The 20,464-nt window shown below is 45.0% G+C and overlaps 2 non-coding genes across 2 annotated transcripts; both read right to left on the bottom strand.

Moving 5' to 3' along the window:
- Positions 1-2,807: 2,807 nt before the first annotated feature.
- Positions 2,808-2,879, bottom strand: trnaw-cca (transfer RNA tryptophan (anticodon CCA)). Its single transcript has one exon. It is a non-coding gene; the product is annotated as a tRNA-Trp (tRNA).
- Positions 2,880-20,216: 17,337 nt separating this feature from the next.
- trnat-agu (transfer RNA threonine (anticodon AGU)) lies at positions 20,217-20,290 on the bottom strand. The gene has a single exon. It is a non-coding gene; the product is annotated as a tRNA-Thr (tRNA).
- Between the last annotated feature and the right edge of the window lie 174 nt (positions 20,291-20,464).

Below are 20,464 nucleotides of genomic sequence, written 5' to 3'. Positions count from 1 at the left end.
CTAGTGAAGCCAACACTCAGCTCCCACTTCCCAGTCACCTCCTTTAACCAGGCGAGGCTGTGAAGCCCCGAGGTTCCCATGTGCCATTGTTCAATTGGACCCAGTGAATAAAACTGCTGACAATCAGATTTAAACACCTGAAACACCTTCTCGCCATGTGGATGTGTGAAGTCCGCCCTCCATGTCAGCCGCCGACAAAAAGATCCGGTCCGATGTCTTCTGTCCCTAGTTCAGAACAGATTTGACAGAGTTAGAATCATAGAATGTAACTTTTATTCTGGATGAGTGAGAGGAATACATCACACTTTGGGGCTTTTGTAAGAGGATTTATTGATAAACCTGGGATTTGAGAGGAAGCTGGTTCATGGTTTACAGAAAAAATTCAGCCCCTGGGGTGCAGCCAACAGCTGCACCGTCCAATAACAGACAGGACGGGGACACTGTCTCAGGCCCAGTGAGCTCAGTCGATGAAAGCATGAAACTCCGAATCTCAAGCTTTTGAGTTTGAGCCCCATGGTGGGTGTTTATTTTTCCTGTTTCGGCTGATTTTACAGGCATTCTCCAGCTCTGAATTCCTCGGCAGTGAATTCAAGGAGTGTTTGAAATGAGATTCAACAGCATTATCTGAAAGTCTCTCCTTGATTCAGGACTCTTACCTCTCTCCAGCATCTCACTGCTAAAGATTGAACTTTATCGCATTTCATTCTCAGCTGGGGGTCAGTGTGGATCAGTGAGACTTCTGACTGTCTCTCCCTTCACAATCTATCAGTGTTGAGAAAGTAATGGGGAATATTACTCACATGTTGTAATGTTTTATAAACACTTGAGTGTATTTCACGCTGTGTCTAACAGTGTGAGGTCCCCCCTAGTGTGTCAACTTCCTATGTTTACCAACACTTCAGCACAACATTCACATAATGTGAGCTCTGAGATCTGTTCAGATCCCATTCCCAAGAGTTGGAAAGTGGGATTGGGCTGGATCGCTCTTTTTCAGCTGGCACAGACACGATTGCTATATGGTCTTCTTCTGTGCCATAAAGTTTCTCCATTTTCTATGTTCTATAAATTGAGGTGTGATTGGGAGGGGCAATTCCACCAGGGTTATATTTTCTTCCAAAACAATGGTGGCACAGTGGCGCAGTGGTTAGCACTGCAGCCTCACAGCTCCAGCGACTAGGGTTCAGTTCTGGGCACTATCTGTGTAGAGTTTGTAAGCCACACAGTCTGTGGCTGTGTGGGTTTCCGCCGGGTGCTCTGGTTTCCTCCCACAGCCAAAGAAATGCAGGTTGATAGGTAAAATTGGCCATTGTAAATTGCCCCTAGTGTAGGTAGGTGGTAGGAGAATGGTGGGGATGTGGCAGAGAATATGGGGCTAATGTAGGATTAGCATAAATGGGTGGTTGTTGGTTGGCACAGACTCGGTGGGCCGAAGGGCCTGTTTCAGTGCTGTATCTCTAAATAAATAAATAAATGACACAAAGGATACTTCACTGTGAGACTGAAATAGCTCAGTTGGGAGAGTGTTAGACTGAAGATCTCTGGTTCAGTCTGGAGTTCCGTCAGTTCTCCTTTATTCTGCATTGGCCTTTGGTTTCGATCCTCGAGCTGCACAATTTTTACTGAAATTATTTACCCAGCATTGAAGGATTGGGTTGGACTGGAATAGAGAGACATCAAGGATGGGAAATATTTATATCTTCTGTATTTAGCTTATTCACTACAGAGTGTTTCCTGACAACACAGAGCATGTGCAGAGCGATCGTCGACATCATCAGTGCATCCAAACATTTGTCAGCTTGCCAGTATGAATCTGCGCATGCGTGCACCGACGTCACCACGCACCGACACAAGACGGAATGACGTCCAAACATTGCCTCACCCCTCAGTGGCTGCGATCGTCATTTCCATTCCCCACAAAATACCCTGCTTCGGCCGCTCACTCCCGGCCTCGCTGCTTCTGTCCCCTGGACCGCTGCCATCCCACCTCCACCTCAGTTTAGCTTATTCACTATCTCATTCCGTCCTTTCCCCCAGCTTTTGACTCTCTCGGGGCCTGGTGAACATTTGATTTGATGCAATTGTCCTAAACTGAAGCCTTTCCACATCTCTGGGCGGTCAGATACACTCTGTCTGTTTGTTCCTGCTTGTGACCATTAACGGGAACAGCCGCAAATTCAACCTTTATCAGCAAACGGAAGATTATTAAAATGTATTCTGGATTACTCCAGCCCAGTGACAAAGATGCAATGGATGTTATTCAAAATAAGTTCTCTGACATTCTGTGTGCATCTAAAAGTTGGACTTGAAGTGTTCGGAAAACATGTCAAAGTAATAACTGAACATCTGCCAGCACTTACGGCGTTCAAATCCACAGCCTCGGTATTATTAACACTGCGTTCTCGTCAACTGAACTAAGGAGCTGTGCAGACGGAGCCGGGTGTGGGATGAGACCCACGCTGGGTCGTTTGTGTTTTACTTCACACACTTGCTGACAGAGTTATTGTATAAACAATGGAGATAGCACATCCCTGAAACATTGTTCCGATAGAAAACTGAGAAATAAGAACTGAGCGTGGAAATTGAACGGATCCAGAAATAAGAACTTTAATCTATTAAAGTCGATTTTGAAATTGAACAATACACGAACAGTTCCGAAAGGTCACTGACCCGAAACATTAACTCTGCTTCTCTTTCAACAGATGCTGCCAGACCTGCTGAGTGGTTCCAGCATTTCTTGTTTTTATCCCAACAGAGCGAACTCTCTTCTGATATAAAATCCAGCAGCTTGAGCTGCTGTAAAACTTCACTGAGCCTGACGTGATTTGAACACGCAACCCTTTGATGTGGAGTCAGACGCGCTACCGTTGCGCCACAAGCTCACAAACAGAGAGCTGTGTCCCATTCTTGATAGAATCACTTCTTGTTTCGATTCAGTGAATTGCAATTTAATTCAATCCTCATCTGCTCTCCACTCTGTCAGTTCAATACTTTATTCAAACTGATACTTGGAGTTCTGTTTTACAGGGTGTCTTCTGTTTAAGTATTTACTGGACTCACTACTCTGATTAATCAGACTTTTTGCTGCTAACTGCTGCTTGATACAAAGTGCCCATGAGTTCAGGAATTTCTCCTGGGGAACTGAGTCGGATTTGGCTCAACCATTAAATCCACAAAGTTATTGTCACTGCTGCTGTGCAGGATTTAAAGGAAGGGATTGACCCAAAATGGTTTTAAATGATTACTGACAAATCAGGGCAAAAGGCAGGGCTGACTCCTGTCCGAAATACTGATCAAAACTTTCAGTTTTAAGGAGGTGATGGAGTGTTACAGGTGGAGGAGTTTAGGCAGGAATTCCAGAACACCAGGCTTATATAAATATTGCATCATTTTCTCATGTACCTGCTATTGGACCAGAGGATTTTCCAAAATTTTACATCAACATAAATAAGGTTATTAGAAGCAAGTAAAAATCATTAAAATGGTCCAACATGTTCTGGATTGTTTTCTCTAATACCAGCTGTACAATCACCACAAATTTAATGTAGCTTCACACGGTGGGATTGCGTGTTCCAGTTCTATAAATGCACTTTGAACCCAATAACTTGATTTATTTCTAATGGGTTGGCTGGAGGTACATGATCATCTAAATATTTAAGAATTTTATGTGAAATGAATGCAAGGAAAAGCATTAGGGTGTGATTTACTGGATAACAGCGGAGCTGGCAATGTTTGGGAAATACTTGCTTGCAGCCAAAGCACACATTGACAATTTGGAATTGTGTGACAATGAATCCTAAATGAGGAAAATAGACTCTGCCTCTGTCACCAGGTGGGCTTAAAACACCAACGCTACAGGTAATAGCTGAACACACTAACCGATTGTATGACAGAGTTAGTCGCTATCATTAAGTACCCTGAGCCAGGGTGGCAACGAACAGATCTCTTCCCCGTTCCACACGATTTCCGACATGTTCGCTGTACCTTCTACTGTGAAAACAGACACAAAATATTTGTGTAAACTCTACCATTTTCTTTCTCCCCACAATAAATTTCTTGTCTCTGCATCGAAGGAATCTGTTTGTTATTGTTGAGCTTTTTGTATACTAGTAAAACCTTTTATAACTTGTTTCTTGACAGTTTACTCTCAGATTCCATTTTCTCCCTCTTTATCAATTTCCTACTCCTCATTTGGTGTTTTTTTTTAAATCCTCCCAATTCTTAATATTAATATTAACTTGGCATCAGGTGGCAGGACTGTATCTCCAACGCAGAAGTCCTCAAGGCAGCCAACATTAACAACAACAACAAACAAGAACAAAGAACAGTACAGCACAGGAACAGGCCATTCGGCCCTCCAAGCCTGCGCTGATCTTGATGCCTGCCTAAACTAACACCTTCTGCACTTCCGGGGCCCATATCCCTCTATTCCCTTCCTATTCATATATTTGCCAAGATGTCTCTTAAACGTCGCTATCGTATCTGCTTCCACCACCTCCCCTGGCAGCAAGTTCCAGGCACTCACCACCCTCTGTGTAAAAAACTTGCCTCGCACATCCCCTCTAAACTTTACCCCTCGCACCTTAAACCTATGTCCCCTAGTAACTGACTCTTCCTCAGCATATACACCCGACTGAGCAGCGGCACTTGAGATAGCTTGGCCATGTGAGCCGCATGGAAGATGGCAGGATCCCCAAGGACGCATTGTACAGCGAGCTCGTCACTGGTATCAGACCCACCAGCCGTCCATGTCTCCAATTTAAAGACGTCTACAAACGGGACATGAAGCCCTGTGACATTGACCACAATCGAAGAGACTTAGCAGTTGGCAGGAAAAAAGACAGAAATGTAAGGAGAGAACCAACTGTGTATCAGCCTTGACAACCAATTTTATCTGCAGCACCTGTGGAAGAGTCTGTCGCTCTAGAATTGGTCTTTATAGCCACTCCAGGCACTGCTTCTCAAACCACTGACCACCTCCAGGTGCTTACCCACTGTCTCTCGAGACAGGGAGGCCAAAGAAGAATATTATCTTGTGTTTGAGACACTTTTAATCAGCTTCATGGACAAATTCTTCAATCATCCCTTCTCCCACATTGCTTCTCCCTCTTTCATTGATTCTTTATTCCTTACAATCCAGAAATGGTTAGGAATCAGAGCTCACCCCCGAATTCTCTGCACACACCCCGCACCACCATCCACACCCCACCACCCAACCGTCTTTTACCCTGTTGGATCCAAGAGAGCACTCAATAAATGACACTCTATATAAACACAGAGAGCTGCCTCACAATGTTGGACACAGAGTGTTTATAAAAGGTATTCACAGATCGTGTTACTGAGTCCACAGAGCAGGACAGGCCCAGGCTCCAGCCCCAGTCTGTGCTGTGTTAGCTGATGTCACCTGGTGTGATACCGAGTCACACAGAGCAGGAAAGGGCCTGGTTGTATTCATGGCCTGTGTTGAGTGAACTGATCGCACCCAGTGTGGTACGGAGTCACACAGAACAGAATGGGCCCAGGCTCCTTCCTCAGCCTGAGGGATGATAGTTCATCTCACACGGTGTTGTACAGAGCCCCACACAGAACAGGAAAATCCCAGGCTCCATCCCCAGCCTGTGGTATTTTACTTTATCACACCTGGTATGGTACGGAGCCCCCAGAGCAGGAAAGATCCAGGTTCCATCTCTGGCCTGTGTTGAATTAGCTGATCTGACCTGGTTGGCACTGAACCACAATCAGGGGAGGATGGGCCGAGGCTCCCTGGCCTGTGGTGTGTTAGTTATTCTCATTTGATGAGGCACTGAGCACCATATAGAGCAGGAAGGGCCTGTGCTCAATGAACTGATCTCACCCTTCAGGGAAAAGGACTAAAGAAGGTTGAGAAAGAAAATAATCTCAAGCAGTTCTCTGGGTGTTCCATTGCACAGATCTCTAAAGGTACATGAGCAATACTGTGAAGTGATAGCTGGAGTAAATAGATTAATGTGAATATACTGCCAGGACAGCAGGTGAATAACTTTGGGATGTTTTTACAATGGTGCAAAAACCCCTGAACAGGAACCAGGAGAATTTCTTCTTTCCTTTATTTGGTTTCCCTTCTCAGACTTCAGCTTGTCTTTTGCTGGCTTCCCACGTTCTGTCATTATTGAGTAGCCTTTGCAAGTTTAACAATTTGCCAATTTGCTCTCTCTAAGAGCTTGCCATCTTAGTCTTGATGATTTGCAGGTCATAATGATCTGGGAGATGATGTTTTGTCCATGTTTGTGAAGTTGTAATTCTGGCTCAGACTTCTGAGTCTTATCATGTAGTGGTCAAGAGTCTCACATTTAGCTTGCCTTGTTTGCCTGAAGACATAAATTTCATAGTGAGGATTTGCCCTTTGTTGAGAATATCTTGTTAGAGCATTCTTCACTGCATCATAATCATCATCGCTTCCGGTGTCTCTGAGTGTATTGAAAGTATTGTCGACTTTTAGTTCAGCAGAGTGTAGGAGTAACGTTCTCTTTCTTCGGGGTGTATTGATATCGAATGCCCCTTTCGGAGTTCAAATCTTGCTAAGTATTTTCTCCAGTGTGGCCCTGGATTACTGTGTGTCTCTGTAAAGGCTGGAAAGACTGGCTGTCATTGTACACACATGGTGATTGCTATTTATTTAAATCTGAAATTGTCAATGCAAGTCTTCTGTATTTCCCTGGTTGTCTGTGTGGTTTCCTTTTTTGATCCTCAATGCCAGAGAAATATGGTGTTGTGCTGTGTTCATAAGTCTTCATTAAATGATGCCCCAGGCTTTATATTCAAATTAAATACAAACAGTACTTATCATCTTACTTATCGACATGATCTCAGGTCCAGGTCTTTTCCTTACTGGTGTGTGTGTGTGTGTGTGTGTGTATGCGTGTGTGTGTATGATATGTGTGTGTATGCGTGCATGTGTGTGCGCGTGTGTGCGCGTGTATGTGCACGTGTGCCTCTATGTGTGTGTGTGTACATGTGTGTGTATGTGTGTGTGCATGTGCGCGCATGTGCATGTGCGTGTATGTGTGTGTGTGCGCGCGTGTGCCTCTATGTGTTTGCATGCATGTGTGTGTGCGTGTGTACATGCATTGCAAGCCATGTGTTGAATGCGTCTGTCAAAATGGAGTTTCTTCACAAATGTATGATGATGGCATGAGTTGCAGCAGTGGCTTGGTCTCGAAAAGAATACAGTTTCTCAAAGGTGAAGTCACCATTACACTACATTGCAGACAGTGAGCAGCCCTGTTGTTGACTCCTTCCTTCTGCACTGCAGCACCCAGGTACACATTGCACAGTGGCAAGACCAAAGCTTTGTGAGCTCGGGGCTTGGTCCCTCACTTCCAGCCCCTTGGGAGGAAGGGTTTAAATGACGTCCCATCTGGAATGTACATCTGGAATGAACATTCACCCTTGAACCCCTCAGTGAATCAAGGTGTTCTTCTTAAATATTTTCCGGGTGCTCCTACGTGGTGCTCCCCCCGCTCTGTCAGCTGAGGTGGAGACAGGCTGCTGACCTTGCTGCCCCATGGCTTGGGATGACATTGGCGGCCATCCTCTTGCTGCCTGAGGCCTGGAGGGCCCCGGCACACTGAGGGCCTCCTGCACAGGTACAGGGACCCCCTCTGTCATCGAGGGTGATGGAGGCAGGCACTGGCATCACTGGTGTCACTGGCAGAGGGGCTTTGGAGCTACTGTCCACACCAGGAGCACCCAGAGAGGACACCCCCAGATTTAGCAGCCAGCTGCTCCTCCCCCTTATAAGACACACTTGTACCTCCCTGCTGACCTGAGAGGGACGTGGACCTGGTGGAGTGTTCAGGTGCCTCGTCCCCCCTCTCACCTTGTCACCGCTGGATGGAGCTCATGGACAAAGTGATGGAGTGCAGGTCTGCGAACATCTCCAGCAGCCACTGATTGGTCGGCTGGATCTGGCTCTCCATGACAGTCACCAATCTCTCAATGGAGGAAGCCAGACACACCCCCATCAGAGACAGTGCAGCACCCAAGGCCTGGATGGACTCCTCCATCATCCGTGCTTGGGTACACATAGCCTCTGGCAAATCTGCCAGATGTTGCCTGACCTCTCACTGCAGCTGCAGCATTTCCCGTGTTGCTGATGACACCAGCGGCACGTTATCAGCTTCAACTCGCTGATAGTTTTGGAACTGAGCAGATTTCCTTTGCTTGATTCTAAAACATGGAACTCAGTCTGACATGGGGACCCATGGGAGGATTTAAAATAACTTGGATGATCCCTAGGACTGGTGGAGGAGTATTCAATACCTCTATTTATTTGCTAACCACAAGTAACAGAGAAAACAGAAACTGTAATTGAACAAGCCGATATCTAAAATCTTCTCCCATTGATCAGATACTCTCGCAATATGTCTTGCCACCTTCAAAGATTGATGCACATGAACCCCAAGTCCCTCTATTCCAGTACACTCTTTAGAACTGTGCCATTAAGTATATATTGCCTCAGCCTATTCCTTCTGCTAAAATGCATCACCTCACACTCGTCACTATTAAATTCCATCTGCCACCTGTCTGCCCATTCTGCTAGCCTATCACTGTCCTGTTGCAGGCAGTTCATTTCATATCACTGTTTGCCACTCCTCCATGTTTGGTGTCATTGGGATATTTTGAGATTCTACTCTATATTCCAAGATCCAAGTCATTTATCTGCAGCAAAAAAAGCAGTGGTTTTAGCACTGACCCTTGGGGAACAGCACTGTCGACTATCCTCCAGTCTGACCGAGAACCATTTAATACTTTCTTTTAATTTCCAAAATATACTTTATTCATAAAAATCTGTATAAATTACATTCCCAAACAGTTCAAAACAGTATCAAGTCAAAAAATACAAACAGTGCAAAGGTGATCAGCTTCCTTCTTTACAATCATGAGTTGCCTCACAACCCTTCCATTTCATTGTCATGCCATATACATTTTTACATTTTACAGCACACAAACTTTTCCTGATACAGTTCGAGGGGTTTCCCATGGATCCAGCTCCTCAGTTCAGCTTGGTGGGGGGACCTTACACAGTGGTCTTTCCCCATTGAGCCTTTGCTGCGGCTGCCCTAAGCTTTAGTGCGTCCCTCACCACGTAGTCCTGGACCTTGGAATGTGCCAGTCTGCAACATTCGGTGGTGGACAACTCTTTGCGCTGGAAGACCAGCAGGTTTCGGGCAGACCAAAGGGCGTCTTTCACCGAATTGATAGTCCTCCAGCAGCAGTTGATGTTTGTCTCGGTGTGTGTCCCTGGGAACAGCCCGTAGAGCACAGACTCCTGTGTTACAGAGCTGCTTGGGATGAACCTCGACAAAAACCACTGCATCTCTTTCCACACCTGCTTTGCTAAGGCACATACCAGTAGGAGGTGGGCAACGGTCTCTTCCCCACCACAGACACCGCGGGAGCATTGCGCGGAGGGGGAGAGACTTCGGGTGTGCATGAAGGATCTGACGAGGAGGGCCCTTCTCACCACGAGCCAAGCTACATCTTGGTGCTTTCTTGAAAGTTCTGGTGATGAGGCATTCCGCCAAATGACTTTGACGGTCTGCTCGGGGAACCATCATACAGGATCCACCGTCTCCTTTCCCCGTTGGGCCTTGAGGACATTCTGTGCAGACGACTGCCTGATGGATCGGTGGTCAAAGGTGTTTTCCCGCAGAAACTGCTCCACGAAGGATAGGTGGTACGGCACGGTCCAACTGCATGGAGTGTTCCACGGCAATGTGACCAGGCCCATCCTTCGCAACACCGGGGACAGATACAACCTCAGCACGTAGTGACACTTGGAGTTGGCGTACTGGAGGTCTACACACAGCTTGATGCAGCCGCACACGAAGGTGGTCATCAGGATGAGGGCGACGTTGGGTACATTTTTCCCGCCCTCATTCAGAGATTTGAACATCGTGTCCCTCCGGACCCGGTCCATTTTAGATCCCCAGATGAAGCGGAAAATGGCTCAGGTGACCACCACAGCGCAGGAGTGGGGTATGGGCCAGACCTGCGCCACATACAGCAACAACGTGAGCGCCTCGCACCTGATGACCAGGTTCTTACCCACAATGGAGAGAGATCGCTGCCTCCACATGCCCAACTTTTGTCGTACCTTGGCTACTCGCTCCTCCCAGGTTTTGGTGCACGCCCCGGCCCTTCCGAACCATATCCCCAGCACCTTCAGGTAATCCGACCTGACGGTGAAGTGGACAAAGGATCGGTCAGCCCAGTTCCCAAAGAACATGGCCTCGCTCTTGCCGTGGGTAACTTTGGCTCCCGAGGCCAGTTCGAACTGGTCGCAGATGCTCATCAGTCTGCGCACGGACAGCGGATCCGAGCAGAAGACGGCGACGTCATCCATGTACAGGAGGGAGGTTTTCACCTGAGTGCCTCCGCTTCCTGGGATTGTCACCCCTCTTATGCTCGCATCCTTCCTAACAAAGAACCATTTAATACGACTCGCTATTTTCTGTCCTTAATCCAATTTTGTACAAAGCTGCCTGATTGTCGGTGCTGTTACTCAGTGTCCTTGTGCCATTGTGCAGTGAGGGTGAGTCTGTCAGCACGTGTGTTGCTGAGTCTGGGATCCTTGAGCAATCTGACTACAATCGTATTTTTCCAAAAAAAATTGGGGAAATGAACATATTTCACGAACAGGCAGCTGGAATTTGAAACAGCCAGTGGCAGAGTGGCACAGCGGAAGTGTGTTGGGCCCTTACCCAGAGGTCGAAACCATTCTCTGCTATTTTGTAGTAACACAAACAGGTCACTTTCAAAACATCTAGTGTTTATCCACAATGACATCATGCTTCTTACTTTACTGCAATGAGCTTTTTTCTTCCAGAGATCATATCAATCAGCAACAAATCTCACAAATCACCGAGTCTCTCCCCCTTTGTCAACCCCTTCCTGCAGAGTCTCCGTTCCACCACCAGATGGTGATGTTGGCCACAATAAATCCAGGGCAAATGGTCACAGTGAGGAGACGGTCAGCAACAGAAAATAAAACAGTAACAGGGAAAACCTTGACACAAAAACAGGGGACATCTTTACACAACAGAAAACATATTTACACAACAGGAAATACCTTGACACAACAGGGAGAACTCAATAAAATATAAATGCCTAGATTCTCCATCTCAGTCTTGTTGTCTGTCTGTTTCTCTCTCTCTGCGTCCCTCACTTTTGCTTCCTCACAGTCTATTGCTTTTCTGTGTGTTTTTCTCTCTGTCCCATTGTCGATGGTGTTACTCAGCGTCCTTGTCACATTGTGTAACCAGGCTGAGCTTCCCAGAACCTGTGTTGCTGTAATAAAAACAGAAAATGCTTGAAATACTCAGCAGGTCTGGCAGCATCTGTGGAGAAAGAAACAAAGTTAACGTGAGCTAACGAAACAGATCTGAAATGTTAACTGTTCTCTCTGCACAGATGCTGCCAGACCTGCTGACTATTTCAAGCATTTTCTGTTTATGTTTCAGATTTCCAGCATCTGCAGTATTTTGCTTTTGTACGTGTGTTGCTATGTCTGGGACTGTTTGAGTGCAATGCTATTGCTTTATAAACAGCGTTGAAACAAACATTTATCTCGTTAACACACAGCACTAATACACAGCTGGATATAAACAGCAGCCTGCAGCAGAGGGTGCAGTGGAAGTTTATTAACACAAATAATTCACCAACACTATATTTACTGCTATCCTCAATCACACCACACTTCATCTTAACACGTTTTACTCTTTATTTACATCAACTTCTTGCTTCCAGTAAACACTTCAATTTGGAACACAGCTTCCAAATCACCTTTATTCACAAACCCGAACACAAACTTCAAATGCTGCAAACACACACTCGCCCAGATTTTCCCCTTTCTGTCAACCCATTCCTGCATCACTGCCTCTCCACCAGCAGTTGTCGCTAGAATCATACAATCAGAGAATGGCGAAAGCACAGAAGGTGGCCGTTCGGCCTGTCGAACCCGTGCTGGCTCTCTGCTGGAGCAACTCACCTCGTCTCACTCCACAATCAGTTCAATTTTGGTGGTGGGAAAACTTCTCAAAAGAATAATTCGGGACAAAATTAATAGTCCCACGGACAAATGTGGGTTAATTCCAGAAAGTCAGCATGGATTTCTTAAGGGAAAATCATGTTTAACTGTCCTGCTGGAGTTTTTTGATGAGGTAACAGAGAGGGATGATGAGGGCAATGCTGTTGATGTGGTGTACATGGAATTTCAAAAGGTCTGGCAGCATCTGAAAGGTCACTGACGTGAAATGTTAACTCTGCTTCTCTCTCCACAGATGCTGCCAGACCTGCTGAGTATTTCCAGCACATTTTGTTTATATTTCAGATTTCTAGCATCTGCAGTATTTTTATTTAGTTGACTATCAAAAGGAGTTTGAAACAGTGCAACACAACAGACTTGTGAGCTAAGTTATAACTCATGGAATAAAAGGGACAGTAGTAACATGGATATGGAATTGGCTGAGTGACAGGAAACAAAGAGTAGTGAGCAATGGATATTTTTCAGGCGAGAGGAAGGTTTGCAGTGGAGTTCCCCAGGAGTCAGTGTTTGGGCCCTCGCCTTTCCTGATATATGTGAATGACCTAGACCTGAGTGCACAGGGCACAATTTCAAAGGTTATGGATGATACGAAAATAGGAAGCATTGTGAACTGTAAGGAGGATAGTGTCAAACTTCAAAAGGACATAGACAAGTTGGTGGAATGGGAGGACAGATGACAGGTGAAGGTCAATGTAGAGAAATGTGAATTGATTCATTTTGGTAGGAAGAACATGGAGAGACAATATCGAATAAAGGGTACAATTCTAAAGGGGGTGCAGGAGCAGAAGGACCTGGGGGTATAAGTCATCCAAGGTGGTGGAATTGGTGGAGAGAGCGGTTAATAAAGCATACAGTGATAGAGGCATAGAGTACAAGAACAAGGAGGTCATGTTGAACTTGTATAAGACACGAGCCTTAGCTGAAATACTGAGTCCAGTTCTGGGCGCACACTTTAGGAAAGATGTGAAGGCGTTGGAGAGATTGTGGAAAAGATTCATGAGAATATTTCCAGGGCTGGGGCAGCACAGTGGTGCAGTGGTGAGCACTGCAGCCTCACTGCTCCAGAGACATGGGTTTGATTCTGGGTACTGCCTGTACGGAGTTTGAAAGTTCTCCCTGTGACCACGTGGGTTTTCACCGGGTACTCTGGTTTCCTCCCACAGCCAAAGACTTGCAGGTTGATAGGTAAATTGGTCATTCCAAATTATTCCCAGTGGTGGCAGGGATTACTGCAGGGTTAGGATCAATGAGTGGTTGTTGTTCAGCACAGACTTGGTGGGCCAAATGGCCTGTTTCAGTGCTGTATCTCTAAATAATAAATAAATAAAAATAAATGAGGAACTTCAGTTATGAAGATAGATTGGAGAAGTTAGGACTGTTTTCCTTGGAGAAAAGAAGGCGAAGAGGAGATTTCATAGTGGTATTCAAAATGATGAGGGGTGTGGACAGAGTGGATAGGGAGAAACTGTTCCCACTTGTGAAAGGATCGAGAACGAGAGGGCACAGATTTAAAGTCATTGGTAAAAGAAGCAAAAGCGACATGAGGAAAATCTTTTTCACGCAGCGAGTGGTTAAAGAATGAACTGCCTGAGAATGTGATGGAGGCAGGTTCAATTGAAGAATTCAAAGGGGAATTAGAATGTTATATGAAAAGGAAGAATGTGCAGGATTATGGGGAGAAGACGGGGAAGTGACATGAGGTGAATTGCTCATTTGGAGAGTCAGTGCAGACACGATGGGCCAAATGGCCTCCTTCGGGGCAATAACAATTCTGTGATTCCAATATTCAAGACATTTATATATAATAAAAGCAAAATACTGCGGATGCTGGAAATCTGAAATAAAAACAAGAAATGTTGGGAATACTCAGCAGGTCTGGCAGCATCTGTGGAGAGAGAAGCAGAGTTAACGTTTCAGGTCAGTGACCCTTCTTCAGAAATAATAAATATTAGAAATGTAAAAGGTTATCAGCAAGTAAAGTGGGGGTGGGGCAAAGGAGAAGGTGTAAATAGGACAAGGTCACAGAATAGCTGACCAGAAGGTCATGGAGCAAAGGCAAACGATATGTTAATGGTGTGTTGAAAGACAAAGCATTGGTACAGCGTGATGCCACTACCAAACGCATCTTCCCCTCCCTTCTCCTGTCAGCCTCATTAGTTCTGTGAATAATACAATGATTTAATAGACAAAGTTTTGAAACATTCCTGCCCATAAATCTTGATAACAGAGAGTGTGTGGATCTCCTGACTCAGAATGTTTAATGGACACAGTCCTCAGATCCGACAAGGAATCCCTGAACATCCACAGTAAAGACAGTGTGGATGAGGAAATGTAAGAGCCGGGAGCTGAAACTCAGGGACGGCCGAGCTCTCCTGTCATTGAGCTTGTGTGTCTGCTCTGCTCGCCGCACTTCCGGCTCTACTTTGTTTCCAATGAAAAGATGAAAAGGGCCGTTCGGTTTTCCTCTCACTGACAGCGTGTTTCACTCGGGTTAATATAACCCGGGACTTTTGCTGCTGAAATGAATTCTGCAAGGTCCCAGCAAACACACCGGCTCCCTCCTTTCTCCCCTCTTTCTATCGGATTGTTTTACCAGGAGGGGCTCAATAATAACAAACCCCCTGCAGGGAATGACTGCAAATTGAGCATCTAAATGGGGCAAGTGGGCAGCTTTCTGGGTTCTAGGTTCCCCCTACCCCGCCCCTCCCTCCCTCCAGTCCAAGCCCCTCTTCACTTTCTTTGGGACTTTGATGAGGGTGAAATGGGGAAAGTTCCCATTGATGTTTGAATGCTGAATTGCTGCAGAGATCTGCGCACGCGCGCTGTAGCCCCGCCCCCTGTGAGAAGTCACAATGAGGAGTGGAGCGCATGCGCAGACTTTCCCCAACCCAGTCTGTGAGGCCATTCACTCAATCAGGGCAAGATGCTTTAAATCAGCTGCTAATGGAGACTTCCCGGGCCCGGGGGAAGGGAACAAACAGCATCTGCTTCCAGCAGCCACTGCTTTGGGAGCGTGTCCGCAGATGTGCTCAGAGATTAGCATTGAGTGGTGGGAAGTTGAGGGGGAGTCGGGGAGTGTTTGTAACAGACACTGTGGAGCAGGAGCTGCTCCCGGAACATGGAGTGAGCCGGGGACACGGGGAAGGGAGAGTTCATTCTCGGACAGTGTCTGTACAGGCTCAGGGAGACACAATGGGAAGAAATCACTATTGAAAATCACTGACAATTTCACCACCCAAAGGAGAGGGAATTTTCCTGCTTTAGTTCCAGTCTCTCACTGTTTGTTGGATTGTGAACAGTGGAGGAAAAATAGCCGCAAAATAACGATGTGGACAGTTAGACAAAGAACATTTATTGCAGACACCAGGTGAGAAGTGTGAAAGGCACATTTTAAATAGTGGCTGCTTGTTTTCCGTTGAAATAGAAATGTGACTGTGTAAAGGTCACTGCTCGATCGGACAGTCCCAGTCATTGAGCAGTGCAGGGCTTGTGTTGTTTCTGAATGTCACAAACTTGTTGTAAAACCTCTGCAAACACCTGGTAAACAGAAGCTGAATGCTGCAGTACTGCAGTGGAGTCAGACACTGATACTGTTTGTGTTCCTGGTTTTCAATTTGTGATTGTTCATAATGATTATTATTGGGACGATTACATTGATCGCTTTTGTATCTTCTATCTCACCAGTTCTTTCATTCCTGCAGGAAAATACATGAAGGAACCTGAATGGATGTGGTGATTCCTGGACACAAGGAAAAGTGCAGTGATCTCGTTCCAACACACAGTCGGTACAGGATCACTCCCAAAGCACAGATATACTGCCAGCTCATCAGTTCCACTGGAACAAACAATGAAGTAGTCAGACAGACACTGATCCCAAAGTCGAGAGACACATTTTCAATCCGACAGTCAAACAACAGCAGGAGAGACAGAAGTTGTTTCCATTTCACTCCAATTCAGTACAGCTGACAGGTTGATACATCAATCGCAGTCCAAAAACAAACTCACTATCAGATCTCAATAAACTCTGTCACCATGGTTACATTTTAAATCTAAAATCTGAAATAGAACAGACAAAATTTACATGATTGAAAGGTACAGAATGAATGCAAGGAGGCTTCAAGGGGATTTGGACAGGCTAAGTGAATGGGCTAGAACATAGCAGATGGAATATCATGTGAATAAGTGTGAAGTTCTCCACTTTGGTAGAATAAACAGAAAGACAGAGTATTTCTTAAATGGTGAGAGGCTGGGAAGTGTCGATGTCCAAAGGGACCTGGGTGTCCTTGTTCATGAGACACTAAAAGTTAGTGTGCAGGTGCAGAAAGCAATTAAGAGGCAACTGGTATGTTGGCTTCATTGAAAGGGGATTTGAGTGCATGAGTAAAGATGTATTGCTTCAATTGTATAAAGTCTAGATGAGACCGCACCTGGAATATTCCGTACAATTTTAGTTTCCTTATCTAAGGAAGGATAGACTTGTCATAGAGGGAGTGCAACGGAGATTCACCAGACTAATCCCCTGGGATGGTGGGGTTGTCTTCTGATGAGAGACTGCAGAAACTGGGCCGAAATTCTCTAGAGTTTTGAAGAATGAGAGGTGATCTCATTGAAACTTTCAAAGTTCTTACAGGGTGTCACAGGGTAGATATGGATCGGATGTTTCCTCTGTCTAGTGCGTCTAGAACAAGGGGACACAGTCTCAGAATAAGGGCAGGCCATTTGAGACTGAGATGAGCAGGAATTTCTTTGCTCAGAGGGTGGGAAATCTGTGGAATTCTTTATCCCAGAGGGCTGTGGAGGCTCAATCATTGAACATATTCAAGACAGAAATCGATAGATTATGGCATAGAGGTAGATGATCAGCAACAATCTGTTTGAATGGTGGAGCAGGCTCGATGGGCTGAATGGCCGAATGCCCCTATTTCCTATGAATCCCATAATGTACATCAGACGTTAGACCATGTTATGCATTACATACCAGTTCAAAAATCCCACAGAGATTAAGACTGAAAGATACAGTATCAATTCCATTACTACAAAATGAAGGACTTGGAGCTTGCAGACCAGCCCATGTATAAGATTGAAAGTTATATTTTCATTCACAATCGTTTTCACAGAACTGAATATTAAATACCAATCCACAACTTGTACAGGACTACCAAATAAAACCTACAACTGTAAAATGCAGTTAATACATATTTTAAATTAAACACAAGGCAAACAAATATTGATACATTAAGAGAGCGGGAAACAGTGAAAGCGAAGCGGAGCATAAAGAGCCCAGGAGAGGGAGAAAGATTTCACTCGGAGAGCAGGGAACAGCGAGAGCAGACGTCAAAAAAGGCAAAGGAATACACAATTAACGGGAGAACACTGAATGGCGTAGAGGAAGTGAGAGACGTTGGAGTGAATGTCCACAGATCCCTGAAGTAGCAGGACAGGTCAATAAGGTGGTTCAGCTGGTATATGGAATCCTTTCCTTTATTAACTGAGGTACAGAATATAAGGGTGATCTGGGTGTCCATGTCAATAAGTCACTGAAAGCTAACATGCAGGTGCAGCAAGCAATTAGGAAGGCTATTGGTATGTTAGCCTTTATCACAAGAGGATTTGAGTACAGGAATAGTGAATTCTTGCTTCAATTGGAAAGAACCTTGCTGAGACCGCACTTGGAGTACTGTGTGCAGTTTTGGTCTCCTTACCTTAGGAAGGATATTATTGCCACAGAGGGAGTGCAACAAAGGTTCATCAGACTTATTCCTGGGATGGTGCGAATGTCCTGTGAAGAGAGATTGGGGAAACGGGCTGTATTCTCTAGAGTTTCAAAGAATGAGAGGTGATCCCATTGAAACCCTCAAAATACTTAAAGGACAGTCAGGGTAGATGCAGCTAAGATGTTTCTCCTGGTTGGGGAGTCGAAAACCAGAGGGTGCAATTTCAAAATAAGGATGAAACCACTTAGGACAGAGATGAGGAGAAATGTTGTTACTCAGAGGGTTGTGAATCTTTGGAATTCTTTACCCCAGAGGGCTGTGGAAGCTCAGTCATTGAGTATGTTTAAAGCAGAGATTGACAGTTTTCTAAATACAAATGACATAAGGGAATATGAGGAAAGTGTGGGGAAATAGGCATTGAAGTGGATGATCAGCCATGATCATATTGAATGGTGGGGCAGGCTTGATGGGCTGAATGGCCGACTCCTGCTCCTATGTTCCTATGTTCCTAACTCCACATGATCGGTGAGGCACAGCTTCAGGCCGACTTGGTGGGTGGTGCAAACAGATATCACTGCTTCTGGTCTTCACCAGAACAGAGAGTGAGATGTAACATTGATCATCAAACAGACTGTGAGAGAATACAACAGAATAAAACACATGGAGAGACACTGTGGAATAACAAATAGATTTGATTGGAATGTTGAATTTTGATTGGAATGGATAAAACAGCAGATTAAATTGGGATTCTCATCATTATATTGATCTGGGACAGAAAAGAGAAACTGGTGGGAAGAAGGAAGAAAAGAAAGGATGGAACTGTTCAGTTTTTCTGAGTTTTTTCACCCACCCATCAAAGCTGGATTTTAAAAAAAGATGCAAATAACAAAGAATTTCACCAAAAAGGGAGATTAAATGCTGCCGAAACCTTGGATCGAATGATACCCCACAGGGCGGCACAGTGGTGCAGTGGTTAGCCTCACAGCTCCAGGGACCCGGGTTCGATTCTGGGTACCACCTGTGCGGAGTTTGCAAGTTCTCCCTGTGTCTGCGTGGGTTTCTTCCGGGTGCTCTGGTTTCCTCCCACATGCCAAAGACTTGCAGGTTGATAGGTTAATTGGCCATTATAAATTTCCCCTAGTATAGGTAGGTGGTAGGGAAATATATAGGGACAGGTGGGGATGTGACAGGAATATGGGATTAGTGTAGGATTAGTATAAATGGGTGGTTGATGGTCGGCACAGACTCTGTGGGCCGATGGGCCTGTTTCAGTGCTGTATCTCTAAACTAAACAGATCACCTGTTTAACTGTCTCCTCACTGGGGGATTTCAATCAGTGAGTAATATTATTCTCTACCTTTTTTTTTGTTAAATGAACCCAGAACTGTCACTTGGAGTTAATATCTGTGTTTCCACTCCTGAAGAACAAAAGTGTGAATTTCTCAATATTTTTTGGACACATTTCCTGCTGGAAGAACTAAGAACTCTTTTCTAATTTACACAATACTATATACACACTCATCAAGCCTCCGAAGCTAGCATCCTTGGTGCTGCTCTCTCTTCCAAACCTCATCTCATGTGACTGTTACATCATCACTCTGACAGTGGGAGGGGTTGATCCCACTGTTTTCAGCATTAACCCTTTACATCCTTATACTACACTGTCTGTTCAAAAAAATTGGGTGGAGGGAACCTCTTTCATTTATTGAAACACCAACAGCTGCCAGTTGAATATCAACTCAACCCATCAGAGAGAGAGAGAGAGAGAGAGAGAGAGAGAGAGAGACTGTCATAGAACTTCCTGCATCCAGTCCTGACCCTGTCACACTCAGCAGATGCTCACCCAGACCCCACTCTCATCAACACTGAATACTGTTACCGAGACCCTTCAAATACTGTTTATAAAAAGGTAGAACAGGTCAAAGTTCACACAGCTGTATTGAATAGAACAAAGTTTAATATTTTCTCACCGTCTGTCGGTAACCACATGAGACATAGGTTTTCTTATTTGCTTCCTTTGATTTTTCTTGTTCCTGACTGACAAATATTCCAAACCTCGGATCAACCCTCCCACTTGCGTCATGTCCCAGTCACGGTTGAAAGCAACACATAACGACACAAACACTCTGAAACATACAACGCAGTCACACTTTCCTTCAGTGAGATTAATGTCGAGCTGTTTTCCAGGTTGAATGTAACTGTGAACAAACTTCTATCAAAGAAGTTGCCTTTGGCGTATCAGCACTGAATTTCTGTGCAAGGAGGAACAGCCATTCCAAACTCACATCCTTCACAAAGGCTGTTTTCTCCTGTGACTGAAATTCATTATGTAATTTGAATTCTAAGTCAAATTTCACAAGACAGAAATGTAAATGAAAGATCAGGAAGCTTCTAAAGCACACTGCAAATGTGCAATAAGGCTCTGCTGGGAGTTGAACCCAGGATCTCCTGCTTACTGGACAGGTGCTGTAACCAACTAAGCCAGAGAGCCAGATTGAAAAGGATTGTGCAGTTGAAATCAGAGAAGGGCACTATTTATTCTCATCCCACTTCTCCACTGGTCACAACATATTTTAACTTTTCCCACTTCCAGATACAGTCGATCATATACTGTATTTTTCCCAGAACTGAGAATGAATGTTTTGGAAGTAAATACATAATTCAA

The sequence above is a fragment of the Heterodontus francisci genome, unplaced genomic scaffold (genome assembly GCF_036365525.1).
Source record: "Heterodontus francisci isolate sHetFra1 unplaced genomic scaffold, sHetFra1.hap1 HAP1_SCAFFOLD_102, whole genome shotgun sequence".
Taxonomy (NCBI): Eukaryota; Metazoa; Chordata; class Chondrichthyes; order Heterodontiformes; family Heterodontidae; genus Heterodontus; species Heterodontus francisci.
The sequence above is the reverse complement of the archived record's forward strand: the minus strand, read 5'-3'. Positions and strand labels throughout refer to the sequence as shown.